At 42.4% G+C, this 21,157-nt stretch overlaps 1 protein-coding gene across 5 annotated transcripts in view; it reads right to left on the bottom strand.

Moving 5' to 3' along the window:
* HTR2C (5-hydroxytryptamine receptor 2C) overlaps positions 1-21,157 on the bottom strand; it is a 216,437-nt gene that overhangs the window by 57,313 nt on the left and 137,967 nt on the right. For 4 of the 5 annotated variants that reach the window (XM_039717621.1, XM_039717617.1, XM_039717619.1 and 1 more), the window contains exon 2: positions 18,937-19,315. The exons of the other annotated variant lie outside the window; for it this stretch is intronic. The gene's annotated coding sequence lies outside the window, so the exon portion shown is untranslated. The remainder of the gene's footprint in view (positions 1-18,936; positions 19,316-21,157) is intronic. 5 annotated transcript variants of the gene reach the window in all.

Raw genomic sequence — 21,157 nt, 5'->3', positions numbered from 1 at the left:
CAGATGTTGTGTCAGCAGTCAGCTGAACATTTCCTTACTAGTGAGACCACCTCAATTTAGAACCATCTTGGAGAATAAATTAATCTCTGCTGTCAGAATCACAACAGAAATTAAAGAAGCCAAAATAAAAATTAGAGGCACACAGAAAAAAAGGCAACCCCTCAATCCTAACCTGTACTTTGGGACCACTAATGCTGCACTGACAAATAACAGCACTGCACTATTGCACCCCAGCAGGCACCTCCCTGATCACACTTCACCAGAGGTGAACTCCTGATTACATGATTATTTTTCTGACATTCTTTGTGAAGTCAGAAAATAGGAGACCCTCAGTGATGCAAACTGTACCCAAAGAATACATGAGCAAAGCTATAATCCTAAACAATCCCAGACAAGACAAGAACTGGAAAGACTTCAACAAATATTTTCTTAGACAAATATTATTTAGAAAATTTCTTTATCAATACAGGTAGAAAGAAGCACATTTGCTGTGGTATACCTCACACAGAGATACCAAAAACAAAGCCATACACACCCCTGTGTGCCTGGTGTGCTGATTTTTATGAGCTTTAGCCTGAATTTGAGTAACAACAGCTGTGCACTTAACCACTTTCCTCCTGCCATGCTTCAATGTGCCTCACCTGCAGAGCTGATACAGTGATAGCAACAAACCACCAGGGAATTCCTGAATTCTTCCATTCCTCCTGCCAGGATCTCCATTATTTTATGAGTTGGTTTAGTGGATGGTTTTCTCCCCTTTGGCGCTTTTGAGGTTTTTCACAGAATACCAAGCTCTGCCCTGTGTTTTGTGATCTAAGAACAGAGCCTGCTGCCCTACCCTTGCCATGTCAAACTAAGATGGTTTAGTGGATGGTTTTCTCCCCTTTGGCGCTTTTGAGGTTTTTCACAGAATACCAATCTCTGCCCTGTGTTTTGTGATCTAAGAGCAGAGCCTGCCTGCCCTACCAGAACACTTTGCCATGTCAAACTAAGGTTTCTTCCCAATTTATCACCATCCAGCTCAGGCTGAGAGGTAATAAGTTTTCTGTACATGTATGTAAATATATTTGCACCAATATATATAATCCATGCATGATTTTGATCTAAATTCACTTGTCACTAATAAATAACTCAGTAATAATTTATTAGTCTAAAAAAATTAAGGGCAAAAGAAAAAAAAAAAGGAATGAGAATAACAGTAGACTTCTGGGTTTGAGTAATTTTTTGTATCACAATCTCTGCCTCAAATCCCTGTTATTTGTGTAAGGACCTTTCCACCTGGAAGAGGGTTTGGAAGAATTCAATGCTGAGCAGCATTTTCCTATGTGACTTTTATAAAGTAACTTCCACCCTTCCTTTTCCCAGTGACAGCTGTATCCTGGGGTAACACTAGGTTCTTTCCAAAACAAATGTGCCACAGCTGCTCTAATTTATCTTCACAGCTCATAGCTTAGAGTTACAGACAGAAAATACACTTAACAAGGGAATATTTCCACTGTGTGTTCCCACTTGCTGCGAGTTTCCTCAGTGGCAGGAGGATGCTGCAAATTGCCTGAAAGGGTTGGAGCAGCCCTACCAAGTGACTAAACCCACATTATGTTTCTCTACAAAATTTGGAGGGCTGTACCTAGTTTTGGTGAGTTCTCCAGCCTCTGCAGCAGCAAGAGTTTGTTTTTGCCCCAGGCAGAGGAAAAGGCTTCTGCAAGTGCAAATAAACCAACAGAGAGTTGCAGGAAGGTTTGGCTGGGCTTTCTAAGAAATGACCTCATAAAATCCCTGCAGTAAATGTCCCAGGTTCTGAAGATTTCATAAAAGACTCAGAAAAGGAGCAGCTCTTGCACATCACTTTCCTCTGGGCCTGGCACAGGCTGTGGTTTAGGGGTGCCAGCACCCCTCCAGCATCTCACTCTGATTTGCTCATCACACTTGCTTGCAAATGCTAAGATGCAAGGAAGGAAATAATTATTACTGTAGCTGCTTGGGAATAGTTCCACAAACTTATTTCTAGCTGAGATTTTTAGTTTACATAAGCCTTCAAACATTTTTACACATTCTGAGATTTCACTGAGAAAAAAAAGATGGACTCCTGAAAAAACAGCTGTGGGCTAGAAGAGCTGTTTCCATCTAGCACTGGTTGAGTTATTAGGCTAGCAGTGAAAGAGAGAGACACCATGTTACTCTCAGGATCCAACAGCTTCTTCTATCACACTAAGATAAAAATGTGTGAACATCAACCACATGGAACACAAGTTCTTTGTTTTTCTTTCCCTAATGAACTCTGCAAAGAATGCAACATAATTATGCCTCCAAAAGAAACTACTATGCTATCAGAGATACTAAAAAAGCTCTGTTCTTTGGCTGGAACCCATCTCTGCAAATGCTGTCACAACAGACTCCAAACTGTCACTTCAGCAACTGCCCCTCACGGGAAAAACATATTTCTTCTAATTAGGCAAAATTCTAACTCTGCATCTGAAGAGTATAATTTGATCTTTTCTCTAGAAACTCATTAACCACTTGAGTTCAATTATTAACATTTGCATTAATAACTCACGGAATTAACTACCCATTGTGTGAGTGCAGCTCCTGCCTTGGCAGGATGATGCTCTGAGGAGCATCCATTCCACTGGGGAGGTGGTGAGGGCCATGTCCACCTAAGGAACTCCTCTGAATGTTGCAGAGATGTAGCCTGATACTGGATGGCTTTGGGCAGCTTTTCCTCTTTTCCTTTCCTTTCTACATCTGTTTAAGACAGTCAAGCCATGAGCAGGGACTTCTCATTCTCCTCCTTCCCTCCCTCCAGGATTAATAAAGTGCACAATACAAGGACACCATGGTAAAAATTGCAATAATACATTCTGGCAAGTGTGGAAGGTATTAGTACCCAGCTCCTGATGCTGGGTCTGGTAACATGAAGCTCCCAATATGAGAAAAAAATAAATAAAAAACTTCATGCCTAGGTTGTGTTTAATGCCACAATTACTCATGCTGGGGCTCCCGCAGGGCCCAGAGCAGCAAGAAACCTGCTGAAAGCCCTAGGGGTTCTGAGATAAACCCAAACTACACTGATTCCTTGATGGAAAGCTTTCATAGCAATAGGAACCCATGATTTATTCAGTAAGAAACAGGTTTTCAAGCAGTGTAGTAAACACTGAACACGCAGACATGATTGCACCTGGCCTGGGTTATAAAATGAGATGAGTTCCAAATCCAGGTCACAGTGGGGTGATGCACAGTAGAGCCTTTCAAATGCAGAAATGTATCTTCAGAAAGGTATTTCCTCCCAAAAGCTCCACAATTTGAGTTTAAAAAGGGAAGGGAAGGGGAAACACAATATGTACACACACACAGATGCACAAACAACTAACTTCTACTTTTGGTTTACATCAGGTGGGTATGTACATTCCACACTTTTCTCAAAAGTAAAGGTTCTACACGTCTTTGTCAGGTAATTTCCCACAACAGTTATGGGTGAGTACCTCCATGTTAAGGATTTCCAGAATCCTTTTAAATTCTCCAGCTGGTATTTGCTACAGTGTTTTGGATATGCAGTAATGTGTGAACCTCAAGAAGCTGAAAGGCTCCAGCACCAGCTCTCTGCTATTTGGATACTAACTCAGACATTTCTGCTTCACAGCAAAGGAATGTAACAAAAGTCAATTTTTGTTATGAGATTTGACACACTTAAGCAGCCTTAAAAAAAAAAAAAAAAAAAAAAAAAAAAAAAAAAAAAAAAAAAAACCAAAAAAAACCCCAAAAAACCACACAAAACCCAAAAAAAACCCAACAAAATCAGTGCTATAAAGGAGCTAGCAGAAAAAAATAAACCTTTCCAAATTCCCAGTGCCATATTTTCAGATGAATAAAGGCATAAACTTACGCAAGAGCTTCTACACAAACTGTAATATCAGCTTGGGAAGGAAAGGAAAGGAAAGGAAAGGAAAGGAAAGGAAAGGAAAGGAAAGGAAAGGAAAGGGAGGGGAAGGGAAGGGAAGGGAAGGGGAAACACAATATGTACACACACACATGCACAAACAACTAACTTCTACTTTTGGTTTACATCAGGTGGGTATGTACATTCCACACTTTTCTCAAAAGTAAAGGTTCTACACGTCTTTGTCAGGTAATTTCCCACAACAGTTATGGGTGAGTACCTCCATGTTAAGGATTTCCAGAATCCTTTTAAATTCTCCAGCTGGTATTTGCTACAGTGTTTTGGATATGCAGTAATGTGTGAACCTCAAGAAGCTGAAAGGCTCCAGCACCAGCTCTCTGCTATTTGGATACTAACTCAGACATTTCTGCTTCACAGCAAAGGAATGTAACAAAAGTCAATTTTTGTTATGAGATTTGACACACTTAAGCAGCCTTAAAAAAAAAAAAAAAAAAAAAAAAAAAAAAAAAAAAAAAAAAAAAAAAACCAAAAAAAACCCCAAAAAACCACACAAAACCCAAAAAAAACCCAACAAAATCAGTGCTATAAAGGAGCTAGCAGAAAAAATAAACCTTTCCAAATTCCCAGTGCCATATTTTCAGATGAATAAAGGCATAAACTTACGCAAGAGCTTCTACACAAACTGTAATATCAGCTTGCGTGAGACTCAGCTGCTTTTGTTATTCCTGCAGTTGGTAAATTCAGGAGTAACAATTTCTGAAGTCCTTTGGCTTTTACAAACAGGTATGATTGACAGCCTCTAAATGCTCTGCTTTTCATAACAACCATGATTGACAGCCCTTTGGTGCATAGCCCAATCAGCCTAACAATGTTATTGTTCTCTAATAATTACCTGATTATTTTTTTTCAATGTGTTGCCGTTAGTTATGGTTCAACTGAGAGTCCTCTGAACTTCCCAAAAGTTTATTTAACTTGCACAGATTTGGGGCTGCCTTTCTGGGAGCCTCACTCAGTGGTGGCACTGGGATTACACACACTGGTTCCCAAGGTGCACAGGCTGTCACTCCGCCTGTAAGCGATGCTTTCCCTGGCAAACAGAACACATCAGAGCCCCAAAAATGTGACAATCCGTGTGTCATTCTGGCATACATCACTCACAAAGTTTTTGTACAAAGAGAAATGTTTCTCAACTGAACAGTCCCTGGAGCATGGAGAGCACAGCTCACAGTTTGCAGGCGCCCAGGGCCAGAGCCTCGCATGGGATGCGCGCTGGAGCTCAGCTCCACTCACAACAGTTTACTACCTCCAAGCTGCTCGAGATGGCAACTTGTTTAACCTCTGCTGAAAGCAATAATTGAGGTTTTTCTGCTACAGAGAGAACACTCAGCCAGGGAAACTGACTTGTGTGAATCATATGAAGAAAATCATGACCTGGCAGGGTCCCTTTTCTGGTAGCTACAAAATAAATGTCTGAAATTGGAAAGTGTGGGTTTTTTCATCTCTTGATTTTCAGATAGGATGGGAGCAGGAAGGAAGCAGCAAAATAAAAACCCACATTGCTTCCAATTTCTGAAACTTTGTGAATATTTTTTTCTTGAGTGTGTTGAAAAATATGATAAAGGCCACCTACATTGCAAGAAGGGCAAAAGAAATATTTCTGTCAGAGGGCTATGGAAAGTTTATTATGATGCATTTAATTACTCTTAAAAGGGCCAATTTAAAAAAAGAGAACCCTTAAAGAAGGAAGCATGCCCAGTCTGAGTTTTTCCGAACATTTCCAGTTTTTAATGAGGGTACTGAAAAAGTAAGTAGGTATCAGAAGGAGAGAGCTGGGACTTTGCTTTTTAAAACCACAACTGCAGAACTTGAGCACGGCTTTGCAGTTCAGTTGTTGGGTCACCTTTACAAGAGCTAGTCTGAAGTTTGACCTCTGCACCAAGCTACACTGTGCATCACAAAGAGCCTGCAGACCCAGGGCATGGATTTATTTGTGTGTATAATGCTGTAATACAGAGGGTTTGTGCAAATTTACTGCAAATGGAAGCAAGTACACAGTGCATAGACTGTATAGCCAAATGGGCTAATTCTGCTCATAAACATTTGCTCCCAGAGATTCAGGGGCTACACTGGGGCAAATTGAATGGTTAGACCATGACTATTTGTTAATTTACCTTTCAGTACTTCTGAATTTTAGCCATATATTTACAGAACTGGCCATTTCCATAATGTATTAGCCATGAGCACAATTTCTAATTATCTACAGAGCTCATTTCTTTATTGAGTGTTTTTCACATCCTGTAAACATACTAGGCATTTCTTAAAGTTGGGTTTGGGTTGACAAATCATGTAGGGAACAATAGTGAGGTGATGAATCATTGCAGTGACAGCACTGTCTCACTACAGGCTGAGCAAAATATTCATTGCATACTAGATACAAAGCAGAGGACAAAAAACTCAGCCATCTGTAGCTTATGCCAACATCATGAGCAAGAGCTAAAAACAGCTTCCCACAGATCCTAAGTCAATGGTGTCTCTGACAATTTTTTTCAAGGACTTTCAGGATGCATCACCGAGTTCTCACCTCAGCACCCTGCAATCCCTCAACTCCAACTTGGACTCAGGGACTCAGTGCACTCAGCTTGCCCAAAGTCTGTTTTGGCACCTAAAACTCACTTCTTCCACATGCACACTCACCAAACCTCTGCTTGCTCACCAAAAGGCAGCTCAGAGAACAGAATAATCACTGTGGGGATAAAACCTTTTAGGGGTGCAGAAAGGGTTGGGAGGACCCATGTGAAATACCTGGGGACCCATGCCACTGCCAGGAACAAGAATAAAGTTTCCAAACAGATGAGAGCAACATCCTTCTCTGCTCTCTAAGGCACAGCAATGTGTGGGAGAGAGGCTCTGTGAAAACTGCAGAGGTGCTGGTTTGTGGGGAGTCTCTTGCAGATCTAACACTTTAAAAAAATAATTACAGCAAAAGGATTTCTTCTGCTGTTTCATATCAGATTCCCAGACATTTTTGTAGCACAAACTGACACCTGCCAGGCACACAGTGCCATGGATCCTGTCATTCCTGCACTGCAGAGGTCAAGCTGCAGTGGGTTGGCCCTGGCTGGATGCCAGACATCCTCCAGAGCTTCTCCATCCCTCCCCTCTGCAGCTGGGCAGGGCAGAGAAAACACAACCAAGGGTTCAGGAGTCAAGGACAGAGAGAGCTCTTAGCCTGGAGGTCACTCTGCCACCACAGGAGTGAGATGAAGGAAGCACTTCATGCATTTTCAGGACTAAAAGTGAGGATCAGAAGCCACACCACCAGCTGCCCACAAACCATGGAGAAAACCCTGCATGTGGAAGAAGTGTGGCAGCATCTAACAAGAGCTCACTCCAAGCAGCTGCACAACCACAGTGTGTGCTGTGTTTGAGACACCAAACTAAGAGAAATTAATGCTGGTATGTAATTTCTTTCCTGCAGTGGGTGGGACAAGATTTTTCTTCAAGTTTTTGCTGTGTTTCAATTCATTTATCTCATCTTGCTCTCATCAGTTCTACGACACAATCCCCAAAATCCCAGATGAAAATCCAGAGAATAATCAATAAATTTATTTTTTTCTTATTCAACACAAGTTACTGATTCATCTAAGTTTATTCAATAAATTCATGGTCCTCAAAGCAATTTTGAAGACTCCCACTTTCATTTTATAATGGAAATCTTTCCTTAGCACTGTTTCACTGTGGGAAAAAATTGAATAATGTCAGCTAAGGACATTTTAAATCTTGAATAAATTACTTTTACCCTCTCTAATTATTACTTACCAACAGTTCCAGCATCCTCTTCCCATTCATATTTTCTTACATTCACAATCTAAATCCAGATGCTAATGAATCAGCATCTATCTGATTTCTAATTTCACTAATTATTTATGAGATTGGATAAATCAATTTCATTTAGAATTATAGACTTAGTTACTCAAGGCAGAATTTTTTTCACAATTAAGAATTTTAAGCTGCCTTAAAGTAAATAATACAATAAAATTTAATCTCTGTTCAAGGTCCAAATATATTATTAATAAGTTATTTTCAACTGACAAGAACATACTTAATTCTAGGGATATCCTTTTAATCCAAAATGAATTAAACAAGAATGGAAAAATAAAAATGCACTATTGAGTATAAAAGACTCTGAAAAATGCATTTTTACATTCCAGTGATAGCACTGAAACCAGCCTAGTTTTGTATCTTCTAAAATGCTATGAAATATGAACATATTAATCCTGTCAATAAATTAGACAAAATTTAAGGTGCTGAAAGATGCACAGACCTTCAGCTGCCAGAGGTCAGCTCCAGGGAGGGGAATGTCACAGCTCTGGCATCAGAGCCCAGCAGGTGACACTGCAGCACGTGTCACACCAGCTCCAGGAAGGGCTCTGCCCCACTGCTGACTGCACAAATTCTTTTATTAGATTCTGAGAACTTGTTAAAATTTTTAAAAGTGTGTTTGTATCACTAAAAGTAAATTATCTTCTGCTCTTACAAATAATGACCTCTGCTGCCCACAGGTGCAGTCCCAGCCCTCAACCCCTGGGGAGAGTTTCCCCAAACTCCTGCTGCATTCCCCACCTGTCCTGACCCTTTCCTCTCTTTCACACACTAAATTTTCACAGACTAAATAACCTGAAGCCACATCTTTGAAGCGACACGTTCCCTGCAGCCCAGGATTCCCAGGTCAGGAGGTTCTGGGGGGTGATGGGGAGTGAAGCTGCTGGGTGTGAGCTGGTTCCAGAGTCCCAGCCCTGTTCCCCTGCTCTGCTCCAATCTCAGCCCACCACCACTTCCTCCCGAGGCAAAAATCACTCCACTTGCTCTTCACAGATTAGCACCTGACTGTTCAATCCACATTCCTCTGCTTCAGTTCTCCAAGGAAAGCCAAGTACTTAGGTTTTTCAGTCACCCCGAATCCTGTCATTTTTGACAACAAAAACCACATTGCTGAGGTTTTGTGGTTTTTTGTTTTGTTTTTTTTTTGGTTTTGTGGACTGTTTTTCTAGCCTGAGGACTTTGGCCAGAAAAATTTTCAGCAAAGTGAAAGAGAATGGAGCAATGATATTACTTCTGTCCCATTTCCAGGCAGAGTGGCAGAGAGCCAGTTCTCAGAATTTTTCTCAGAAGCCAATTGATTCATGTTTGTCTCAAGTCCCAGTATCCTTGTGAGAAGCTGTCAGAGGGCAGCCAAAATTGCTTCACCTACAGATAAAAGGCCACTCTCTTTCAATCATATGCAAAACCAGGGAAGTGCCACAGAGCAAACAGCTTTGTCCAAAATTCAGATTGCACCCAGAAGTTCACCAGCCATTAGTCATCGCTGTAAATCAGCATGACTAATCAGCTCAGCTCCACATCTTAATGACACTGATGGATTTTCACCAGCCCCAGGACCCATCCAACAGGGCCAGGGCAGCTCTGGGGAACTGCACAGCGGGTGCAGGGTCATGGTGAAGAAGCCTCCCCACAAAATCCTCAGCAAGTCTTGAAGGTGTCCTGTGACTCACACAGCCACTTTCCACTTTGATGCCTGGCCAGTGGCAGGAGCCATGCAAGCTGTCAAACTGGATGGGAAAAAAAGAGCAAAATGGAGAACACCACACCCTGGGTTTCTTTTGGCTTTGCATCTTAGAAATCAGCTTGTGTTAGATACAGAGAGAAATGGGACTACATTTCAGACATGTTCTTTCTTTAGGTGAACTAATTCACCAGATTATATCTCAAAGTATCTTTATAACAGCAATATATGGGTATATTCAAATGAAAACTCTTACAGAAAGCCTAAGAGGAAATTTAGCATGATTCCTTCATTGCAAGTTCTAACACAGCTTCTCTATTATCTCAGGCTCTCAAATACCTTTTCAGACACACAGTATCACACACACATGTAAACATACTTATGTTCAGTCTACAAACAAATAAATCAAATCCTGATGTCTTGGAAATAAAATCTGGGAGAAGGAATAGAGCAGACACAATGCCCAAGCTGGGTTCACTCCTGGATTCTCACTCCAGAAAGCCTGGACTGAATACACTCAAGGTTTTCACTCTTTTTGCTCAGCCACGAGAGCAAAGCACACCCTTCTATCAAACTGGAACTCTCTGGTAACCACTCTGCTTGTCAGACCAGAAGCAGTAACAGAAAGACAGAGGGAGATGGTAAAATTAAGACAGTCATGACTATTTCACAGAACGTTCATGCTTCGGTGCTGTTCCATCAGACACCCAAGGGAAAACCTGATTTTGGGCATGTTTTGGACTGGGAATTCATCTTATCTGAAATTCAGCACTTTGCAATGAGCTGCATCAGCTCACTAGCCCAGGGGTTTTTTTTCCCTTTTTTTGTCTTTATCTTATTGTTTTTTTCTCAGCTGGGAAATATCCCAGCTAATTAATGAGTTGAAGTAGTCACTAATGGATTCAGTGAAGGCAAAAATTAATGCAAGAGAAGTGCTGGGAGCATAGAGCCATGAGTGAAGGCAGGGTGGGGAAACTTGAAGAGGACCATTCCTTTTAAGAGAGCTAAATGCTTAGCAGTTAATTGAGCAGAGGAGCTCAACCCATCTTATTCAACTACAATGCAACCTGAATATCACTGCTGTCTGTGCAATACTCTACAGCTGCCTGGCACAGTCTAAGCTAGATGCCTGAATTTCACTGTGAATGTCTGAAAACAGTCTGATGGCTCATGGACCATTTCTGTTGTGAATTTAAAGCAAATGTAATGTCTGAGACAGTTTCTTCCATGTCCATAACTGAATTCAAATTAAAAGCAACAACCAAGAGACATGAGCCTAACTATCTCTGCCTGAGGCAGAAGAATTGATATATTAACTGAAGGATAAGGTGGAACACATTGTACCTCAGGAAATGCATTTGCTCCAAAACACATTAAGACTGTCGACAATTTGGCTTGGACGTTCACAGCATGGTACACACAAAAAAAAAAAAAAATTACTGTGCCACGATATGCAATAAAACCAGGCTTCAACACAGACAGTAATGCTCTAGAGAGAAAAAAAAAATACATGGCCAGCAAATCAAAGAAAAAGGTTGGAATCATAAGGGATGAAATTCTGTAGCTTATTTGGTGTGACAAATTCCAATTAGATGCCAAGGTTTCTTCTGGCATGTGAAAGTACTGTTTAATCCTGCTGCCCATAATCTCCATGTCTGCATCACCTGTGCACTCACCCAGCACGTGTGGATCAAGGCTGGCCTCCTGCACACCCTGCCCATCACAGGCAGCCCTTCCACCAGCCCAGGCAGGACTGGGACAAAATCAGTCTTAACCAAAATAAACCCAGTACTACCAACTGGGACTTGCTGTGTCTTTTCACTAACCAAAGTACCTACAGTAAATAATTATTTAGTGTTCCAGGACTTGGCTTGTTTTACTTATACCAACATTAAAGAACGAAAAATCATGGCCTAGACAAAAATGCAGTGCATTTTCTATGCAGGAGAATAAAATTTGCTGTTTGGTCACAAAAGGACAGACTGGCTGGTGTTGGAAGGGACTTCTGGAGATCACCTAGTCCAACACCCCTGCCCAGGATGGTTCACATAGAGGAGGGTGCCCAGGAGTGCATCCTGGCAGGTCTGGATCTCTCAGAAAGAGACTCCACCATCTCTCTGGGCAGCCTGCTCCAGTGCTCTGCCACTCCCACAGAACTCTTCCTTCTGTTCTGATGGACTTTCTTGTGTTTCAGTTCATGCCCATTGCCCCTGTCCTGCCACTGGGCACCACTGGAAGGAGCCTGATTGGGTTCTTGTATACAGAGCCTAAAGAAGTCAAGGGAAAATGGATGGCTGCTACTGAGGGGTAGAGTTCACAGATGAGAACAGAAACAACTGTGGATATTTCAATGACACCTTTTTGCTACTGCATCCAACCTATTATCTTGAAAAAAATTCACCAAGATTGGTTGATAGGTTTTCTTTTCACCTGCAGTAGATGACAGTTTTTGGGGTAAGTGGAGTGTTTTCTGTAGAGGTTTTAAAGAAACTTTAAAAAATCATTGAAGCCAAACCAAAGCAGAGCCATTAACTATAAAAAATACTTTCCTCTCCTCCTTCAAGCCAAATAGTTTGTTAAGAAGAAAAAGTCCAAATTCTCAGGCTAAAAGCATCAGGCAGTGGTTGGAACCAGAAGATGAAGTTCATGCTGCACTGGAAATTTGCTGTGCTCTGTGAAACCACTGGGTCTGTTCTCCACATGGTTTGAGTGCCTCACTGTGAGCTGGAAGCAGAACAATCTGGTGGGTGTGATGTTTTTCAGTTCTCTACAGTTCCACTCCTTGGAAGCTTATCTTCCCTTATCTTCCCTTCTACTTACTCCTTTAGTGACCTTGGAAAATGGAGATAGAGATCACAGAAGCAGAATCCTGAAAGGATTATTGCTTTTATTATCTTACCATTGGGAAGCTGATTAAAAGCACACATCCTTTCACAGACTACCCTGCCATTAGCACTTTCAGCTCTCTTAAAAAGGTCACTGAGCAGGATATTAAACACAGCCTTAAGTACTGAGCACTCTTTATTCCAGTACAGGTGTTGCCATGGCAAATGTTGTAGGAAGTTGTCTGTCCCTAGTTCAGGAATCCTATCTTAATCCCTACACAACACAGCAACAAGGATTTTGATAAGAAAACCTCACTGGCCTGATAGCAAGGCAAAGAATTGTGGTGGGTGATGGATAGTTACATAAATACTGCTGTTTTATCTGCTCAATTTCAGCCAAATCTCTGCTCTGTGGTGGCCCCTGAGCCACTGCCCAGGCCACAGTGACAATATGTTTGACCTGGTTTGGGGCCATCAGCACTTCCCTGCTGAGTGGCAATCCAAAGCCAAAACCACTGTGTGAAATCCCTGCAGATATCACCTCACACCTTCACAATGCCAACCCAAGGGCATTTTACAAGGTCTGAAGGTAGAGCCTTTACTGCCTTCCCATTATAACAGCAAGCACTTTCTAATGTCATTTCTTTTGAAGCTACCAGCTGCTTTGGCATCAAGGAGGATCTCCTGATGTCTCCTCCTACGACATAGAATGGCAAGGCAGGAACCCTGAAGACACTCAGTCAGAGAGTCTCTTAAACCCAGCAAGAGGTTAGACAGGGAGAATATGCTCCCAGCCTCTCCAGGCTGTTCCAAGTACCAGTTATAAAATCAGTGTATTTAAGAATAGACTGCAGCAGTCATCTCCATAAGCACCTAAGTCCTTTTGTGTGGTCACACATCTTCTTTAATCCATAGCTTTTATTCCATACCTGGTCTGAGCAGCAACAGATCTGCTGGAGCACCAGGGCTCTGTGGTGTTTAATTGAGGAAGAGAGCACATTGCCAAATGGACAGAAATAACTCACAGGAGCGGGAGCTTTTTCTTTTTTGGCTGACATTAATACATTGCTGCTCTTAGGGAAGAATCCCCCACAAGTTTACAGAGCACTGAGTCATTCATCCCTGGGAATGGATGTGGTGAGGGTCGGCTGCTCTGCTGCTGGGTGGGCACAAGGAGGGAGGGAGTCCTGCCTGCTGACAGCTCTTATGCAATGCAGATAACCCATCTTCCTGCAGTCATTTGTGGGTGTCAGGAGAAGCTAAGAATAAACCAGGAAAAGCCTCTGGAAAGGTCTGCTAAGCAGTGAGCTGAAAGAAACATCTCTCAAGGTACAGCGGGCATACCCTGGCTTCAGCTCAAAACACAGCCTTAGGTGACCTCTGCTATGTGACAATCACACATTGCACTTAAAATTACTGATTGACCTGCCCAGGAAGTGTTAAAATCAGCACAGAAAAGTAGAAATTAGGAAAAAAACCCTTACATTCCTGTCCATATGGGATAGATTCGAGTTGCTAAGCTAAAGAATATAGGCAGGTGCCCCCTCCTGCTCATTAAAGGGAGTTGTGAAGCAAATTGCAGCATTTAAGATCCAGCTTACCCATAAGCCAGATAAATTAGAATTTCTTTCTTTTTCTCTTTTTTTTTTTTTTTTTTTTTTTTTTTTTTAAATTTTTTCACAAGTGGAATAATTCTGATTAGTGGAAGTAATGTATGCATGTGCCTAGAGATCTGATGGTGTTAGCATTAGAAGAGAAGGGATGGGAAACCACCCAAAAGATGCTGCTCTGGCTGCAGTCCAGGCTGAATCCCCAGTGTCAAGCATGTGGCTGCGGGTTCCTGTGGCACAATGAGCTGGGTGAGTTTGTCCTGCAGCCAGGGGACTAGTGCAGCTCAGCACTGGGGCTGCTCGGGGAACATCATGTGGAAAGGCTTCACCTTGGAGCTGGACTTGTGCTTTAGGATATTTACTATTTCACAAGGACAAAGGAGTTTGGTCCAGGAAGGAAAAGAGGCTGTCTGTCCAATTTTTTTTTTTTTTTTTTTTTTTTTTTTTTTTTCTTTTTAACAGCTTGTCTCAAACAAGCTACAACAATATGCATCTCCAGCAGAGAAAGCAGGTCAGCACTGACTGCCATTCAGGAGAGATGGTCAATTAAAAGAAAGAAGCCAATTAAGAGACAATTGGGCACTCCTAGTTAGGAAGATACTCGGGAGAAAAGAAAGGAGATAAGGAATATGACTGTCTGAGAATACCCAGTCTCCCCAGCAGAGGCTGGAGCAAACCTGGGGCTGTGGATGAGATTCATTCATGTCCTTGCCTGCAAACTGAGGAACCATGCTATGATCAGACCCTAGAAATTCAAAACACAATCAAAATCCAAGCGACAGCACTGTGTTTTTGTCAGCTTTAAGCTTCTTGTTTTCCTTGCTAACAAGATCAAGAAATTTCTTTGCCAGAGAAAGTTCTATAATTCGGTAAACTTACAAAAGTTTGTGAAAGACAGGATTACTGATTAACTCCTGATTAATGCTGAAGCTTTAGGGCAGTCTAGCAGCTAAATTAATACTTAAACTGTACATGCAGGATTCAAAACCAACTGTTAACATTCTTGAGACTCTTGCAAAGCAAGCTGCCTCTCGAGGTCTTCAGAATAAGCATAACAGTCCTGGGTTTGGTCCCATGCACCCTAAGCACAATGAAATTGTGCCCATATAAAACCACTGAGAACAAGGTTAGAAGGAAGCCCAAGCAATAAAAGGTCAGGTCACACGAAAAACTGACCTTCACTTTATTGCAACAGAATTTTTGCAAAAAGAAAAAGTTGCAATCCCTTTCGAAAGAAAATGTAAGATGTAACCTAACCCACATCCACTGCCAAATCAAAGATCAATAATGTTAAATGTACCTTTTTATACTGCCCAAAAAACCTGAATATACTGGATCTGTTGAAGTGTCTAATACCAGCTAGAATCAAGAACAGCAGAAGGTAAATTTGGATGAAAAGTCTCTTCTGGAATGTACCAGATAAGGCTTCTTTCAATATCATAAAAATATATGGAGAAGAAGCTTTTAATTCAATTTACATTAAAGAGTTTCAATTAATTCCAGGGGGGAACAAAAAAACAAGCTCTGCTCAGCATACAAAGCAACAGTCTTTGTAATGGAGTAGAAGGACTCACACTTTTCTCTCTTTTTCAGAAATAAAGCTCTGTAAACACTGGGCCTGCTATCAATCTGTACCTTCTTGATGCTCTGAATGACTTGGCCCAATAACAGCAAAGCCACTGCCCTGCATTGCTGAGACAAGGCACAAAACCTGCTTAGACTTGGCTTCAGAGCAAACCAGGAACAGGACATGGGCTGTCTCACCATGTTTGGAATTTGAAGAAATTACCTTTTTATTTTAAATTACAAAAACTATCACCCTAAATCTGTATTCAAACCCACAAATGGTTCCTAATGGAATAACATGTTGATTAAGTCATCAAACAAAGCGCTCTGGTTGCTGGTAGCAGCAAGGCACCAGCTGCTTCTGAGAGCAACGTGTGTGTCAAGGGCAAAAGCTGACAAGTTTTCAGTTAAAATCCAGCTACCTGTTCATGCTGTCCTTTTCAGCAACAGAGCCACAGCTCACTTGGTCAGAGCCTGGGATTGATCCCTGTGTGCCCATTCACTGAAGGGCTGCACTCAGTGATCCTTGTGGGTCCCTTCCAACTCAGAATATTCTGTGATTCAAATGTGGAGTCAGCAGGAATGTTCCTACCCAAAGTGCACAGAAGGAAAGGAACCTCTGCCTTTCAATTAATTATTTAAATTACTTGATGCAACCCTTATGTTCACAATCTGCAGCTACACTGAGAAACATAAGCAGTCCAAAACCTCTAAGGACCTCAATCATTACAGAATACGCAGGGGGAACTTGTTGACAACTGCAGCAGTCATTTAAATCTGCTGGCACTTTTGGAAACAAACAGCCCTGTATAAAATCCAGCTGGAGCTGGCTTCTCCTCCCCTTGGTCTCTGAACACTGACAGCAGGACATCCCCACCTCCACCCACCAGGTGCTCAGCAGGGCAGGCAGTGAATCCTCTACCTGATCACGTGGAGCACACGGGTGTTTTTGCTCCTGAGAAAAGCATAAAGCAATTCTTCTGCAGCTGTCACTGAGAAATGCTTCCCCCAGAAACAGCTTGTGTTGTTCTTCAGAGTGTTTTTACTGCTGGACAGCAACCATGGGTTTTTCGTGGAAATGGTTTCCCTCTCCAAAAGGTAATTCATACAATTCTTCACTGTTAAAATCCACAAGCAATAATGGGTTGGTGATGTTAAAGCTTTCTGTCTTCCCACCAGAAAGTTATTTCATTGTTAATTTTTGGTCAAAGCCCAACAAATCATTCCCACCCATCAGAGGAGGATGTGCTGCAGCAGTCTGAGACTTCAGAAGTCTCCAATCACCAGTGAGACATCCCTGGAGTCTTGACCTTGTGTGCAGACTTTGTCTTTCTGCTGAAGTGCTGCTCAAAACATCCTTTGAGTAACTACTGATTTTATAGAATGTAAACTTCAAAACACTTCTCTGAATTTTAATGGACAAGGATAGTACAACAAAAATCAAGAGGATGAAAGGCAAGACCATGCAAAGGAAATAAACAATTTTGCTATATTTTTTTTTTAGGTTAAGTGTACAGAGCTTTTATGAAGCTAGTGAAAATCTTCTAGATGAGCCTTTAGGGCACATCAATTTAGAATTATTTTCTTTGTGCTCCCTCCTCACTAACATTGCTCAAAAACAGTGCTGAAAATAGTTGCCAGCAATGCAATTGAGCCTGTGAGAGGCACCATAAAGGCTTCTGTGCCTCAAGGCACATCACTTCTGCTCCTCCTGTTATTTTTCCATGTATTTAATTGAACTTGGCAGTAACCTTTACCACATGAAACCAAGATGGCAAAACAGTAGATTTGATCTGTGTGCTGAGTCTGGACTGCCTTGCTGTGAGCTGCTGGGGGAAGTGGTGCCTGGAGATTCCCTGTGTTTGAATGGGAGATATGTTACCTGTCCCCCAGCTCCCACTTGGTGGGAAATTTAGCCCCACATCTTGTCCATGTAGCAGCCAACAGCAAAAAAGTGGTCAGGATAGCAAACCTCTGCAGGATGGTTAAATGACATGTGACTGTTGATAGGGAGCACTGAGTATCTCTCACTAGCACAAGCAGAGGAACCTGATCCTTTACCATAATCCTTAAGCTTTCAAAATATTACAAATCATGGGCAATCAAAATAAAAGCAAAACTATAAACTATACAACCAAAACCTTGCATTAACCTTGTAACTACAGCCCAGTCTCCCCTTCACTTTATTTTATGCTGTGTTTCACCCCAAACTTTATGTTTGCCAGAAAGATTTTTCAAAATGGAAAGCAGTATTTTTTGTGTTCAGCTGAAATCCAGCACTGCAGGACAGGTACAGAAGGTACAGAAACAACACTGCTAAATGTGTTCAGGACTACAAATATCTTCTCATTTGCACAGAGAATAAGGAAAACCTATAAGATAAGGGCCTAAAGTCTTAGATTAAAGTTCTAAGACTCACCACACAGATCTAATTAGCAGAGCATAGTGTACAAGAGAGTGCTAACCTTCTGTGTTTGGGTGAGATTGCCCTGAATTGGCACACCTGGAGGGCAGGGTTGGACACCAGTGCCATCCCATCCCAGAGACACCTGGAGCATGCATTGTGTGGGCTGGCAGGCAGGGGCTGCAGGCAAACACCCCTGAACTGGCCCCTTCTTCCCCCTTGTAGAGGAGAGCAGAGAGCAGGGTCCTTCCCTGCTCCTGAGGGAGGATGGACAGGGCTGGGAGGGCAGCAGTGTCTTACTCACTCCCCAATGGCTTCACTGCATTGGTCAGCAGCCAATGTCCAGCTCTGCAGCACCAATCTCAAATTACAAAGCATTTCTAATGCACAGGATCATAGAAGTTGGTGCAGAACCAACTTGGTCCTGAAGCTGCAGAGGAGAAATTCTGGCAATAATGGAAGGACATAATCAGTATTACTGTCATAAAATGTCTGTAGTTACTACACTGGCAATTTTTCCAAATGGGTTAGCTTAGAGACCGGCCTCTTGCACTGATTACTAAATTATTTTCTTTACAAAGGTCTAAGTGGCTCTGCTTTCCAGATGAATAGCCTGAAGCCACTTGGTTCAGAGCTTCAGTCCCCTGAGATTCATCTTGGACAGTAAAGAAATGAGACAGATGAACACTAAACTATTCTGTGTACAAATCCAGCAGTGGCTTGGCTGATGAGAACACTTTGTGTAGAGTACCACTGAATTTAAAATAAAGACAGAGGTGAACTGAGCCGAGTTAAAAGTTAGAAGTCATCAGAAGCGGTATTTGATAACAAAGCATTTTAAACCAAATGAAGCTTCTTGAAGAGAATTTTGGCTTCACCACATCTCACTTCATGGGGAAAGCTGCCTTGCCAGGCAAATTAGGAGCAGTGTGCTGGAACTGGCACTTTCCCAGCCCAGCCCCTGCCAGAATTCTGGAGTGCCCTGTTCCCCTCGCCTGCCCCCAAGGAGTAGCAGTTTCTTTATCTGAACATGCAGTTCTACATTGGCCCAGCTGCTGCTGAGCAACACTTACTTTTTTCTTGACAGAGAGCACCTGTGCTCGGGGAGGGGAGCTCTTTGCAGCCACTTGCACATCTGGTGGGTGGTGATGGCAGGGCCAGGAGCAGGAGAGGCTGGGGGTGAGCGGGGCGAGGATCTCACGCAGAGCCACGGAGACACAGCTTTCCTCCAGCCTTGGCCCTCATGGAGCAGGATCTGGACAGCACAGCAGGAAACAGGGAATTCAGCCCCTCTGGCAGCTGCTCCAAAGGAGGTTTGGTGATGAGCTGGGCAGGTTTGCTGTGCCTGTGGCTCAGGGCTCTCCTAGCAGGAATTCAGTGGGCTCTGAGCCTGGGGTGGCACTGGGCTGAGCTGCTCACCAGGGAGGAGACTCACACATGCCAGGGAGACCTCTGGGGAAGAGAGATGGAGAGAGAGATGAATGAAAAACAATGTTTATCCTTGAAATTTAAATGTCTGCGGCTTTTCTAGAGTATGTTTGGAACATCCCAATTAAATTAGTCCATTAGACAAAATCCCATTAATTGGACAGCTTGGTCAGCTGTGGTTTACTCAGAATTTGTTCTGGTTTTAGTATTTTATCATTAAACATAGTTCTGAGTAATTCAAACCTCACAAGACCAAGAAAAATTGCCCATAATTAACATCTTCAAGTGTTAGCAGCTTTCACACAAACACCAGCAAGAGCTCACAGCACTCTCCCCCACTCTACTCCACTTGTTTATTTAATCTGGTTTATCACTGAATTTTTTCTCTGGGTTCCACTGATGTAAACTTGCACTGGTTTGAAGGGTTCCTCTGCAAACACAACAAACCAGCTCCATACAGGAAGGTTTAATCTGTCACCAGAGCTTTTCAGCAATCAGATCCCTAAGCATTAGCTTTGTTAATTAAAGTAGCACGTCTGAAAAATTAGCAGAAGGGAATACATTGGCATATTTCTGTGCAACAGGGAGAATTTATAACTTCAGCAGTCACCAGTGGATTGAAAAAAGCCAGTAGAGCATGCCACATGATGTTGCAGCACCCCTGGGCTAGAAAGACAAATAATATGAGTCATTTAAAAACCAGAAACATTCAAAAGATCATTAAAAAGCTACTATACCTCACAAAATCATATAAATACATTAATCAATTAAAACCTCTATGAAGCATCCTAATTGAATTTTCCTGTAGTAGTGTCATATGGCTTTGGATACTGCCCTTCAGTAATCCAATCAAAAACTGGCATGTTCCCATCCCCACTTATTCTCCCTGATTAGTGAAATATCAGAAGGAAATAAAAAACAAGGTGGAGGGATTCAGGAAAAATAAATACTAGTATTTAAATTTTATCATGTTCTCATTCGTGAATCTTAAACTCATTTATCCAAGACAGTGGATGGCATCCTTCTGCAAGAGTGAGTTATGGCCAGGAAACCCTACAGGTATCATGGAACACAGAATCAGGCAAGGGGAATCATCCAGCACAGGAGAACACGCCAGGGAAAAGCTGACACTCTGAGGGACTGAACAGCTCTTGCTCCAAAACATCTCAACTGCACAGCCCAAGAAAACAAAATGGCAAAACTCCCCTGTGCACCCCACAGCCCCTCACAGACCCCAGGGCTGGAGCAGCTCCAGGGAAGCCTCCATGCAGAGGCTGTGCAGGAATCCAAGAGAGTCAAAATCTCTTCCCAGGATATCTAGCACAGCACAGAAGGGCTAAACAAGAGGGGGAAGGAGCAGGAAAAGCAGCAGCAGCCGAAGGAAGGCCAGGAGCAGATGTGTGTTGCCCACAGTGTCTGCCCCAAACCAGCCCCAAAGCAGGGTCAGCAGAGGAGCAAGAGCTTAGGGGAGCTTAGCACTGACATCTGTAAGCACAGTAAATGGGAACACTACTGATGTAACTGATCTCAGCTAACCCACAGCCCTACTGTCACATCAATATACCAAATATCACCCATCAGTGCTCTCCAAGGGGAGAGGAAGCCAGGAAGGAGGCACAGAAGATGAGCACAGTGTGTTTGTGTATAAGGGGATCCTGTGATGGACCATCCAGTGCAGGTTCTTGGCACTGCAATACTGTCTGTTTTCAAGTACCACAAAATTTCTGTCTTTAAAAAGCCCTTTTTGCAACAAAAATCATTCTCAACTGGTAACTCTCCTTTACCAGGCCACCCAATATGATGTAATTATGTAATTTATACTGCACACAGATGACAAACCCCAGTGAAGACTTTGCTGTGCTACAG

The sequence above is a fragment of the Passer montanus genome, unplaced genomic scaffold (genome assembly GCF_014805655.1).
Source record: "Passer montanus isolate IOZ18808 unplaced genomic scaffold, ASM1480565v1 scaffold38, whole genome shotgun sequence".
Classification (NCBI taxonomy): Eukaryota; Metazoa; Chordata; class Aves; order Passeriformes; family Passeridae; genus Passer; species Passer montanus.
Note: the sequence above shows the minus strand (reverse complement) of the source record. Positions and strands in the feature narration are given on the sequence as shown.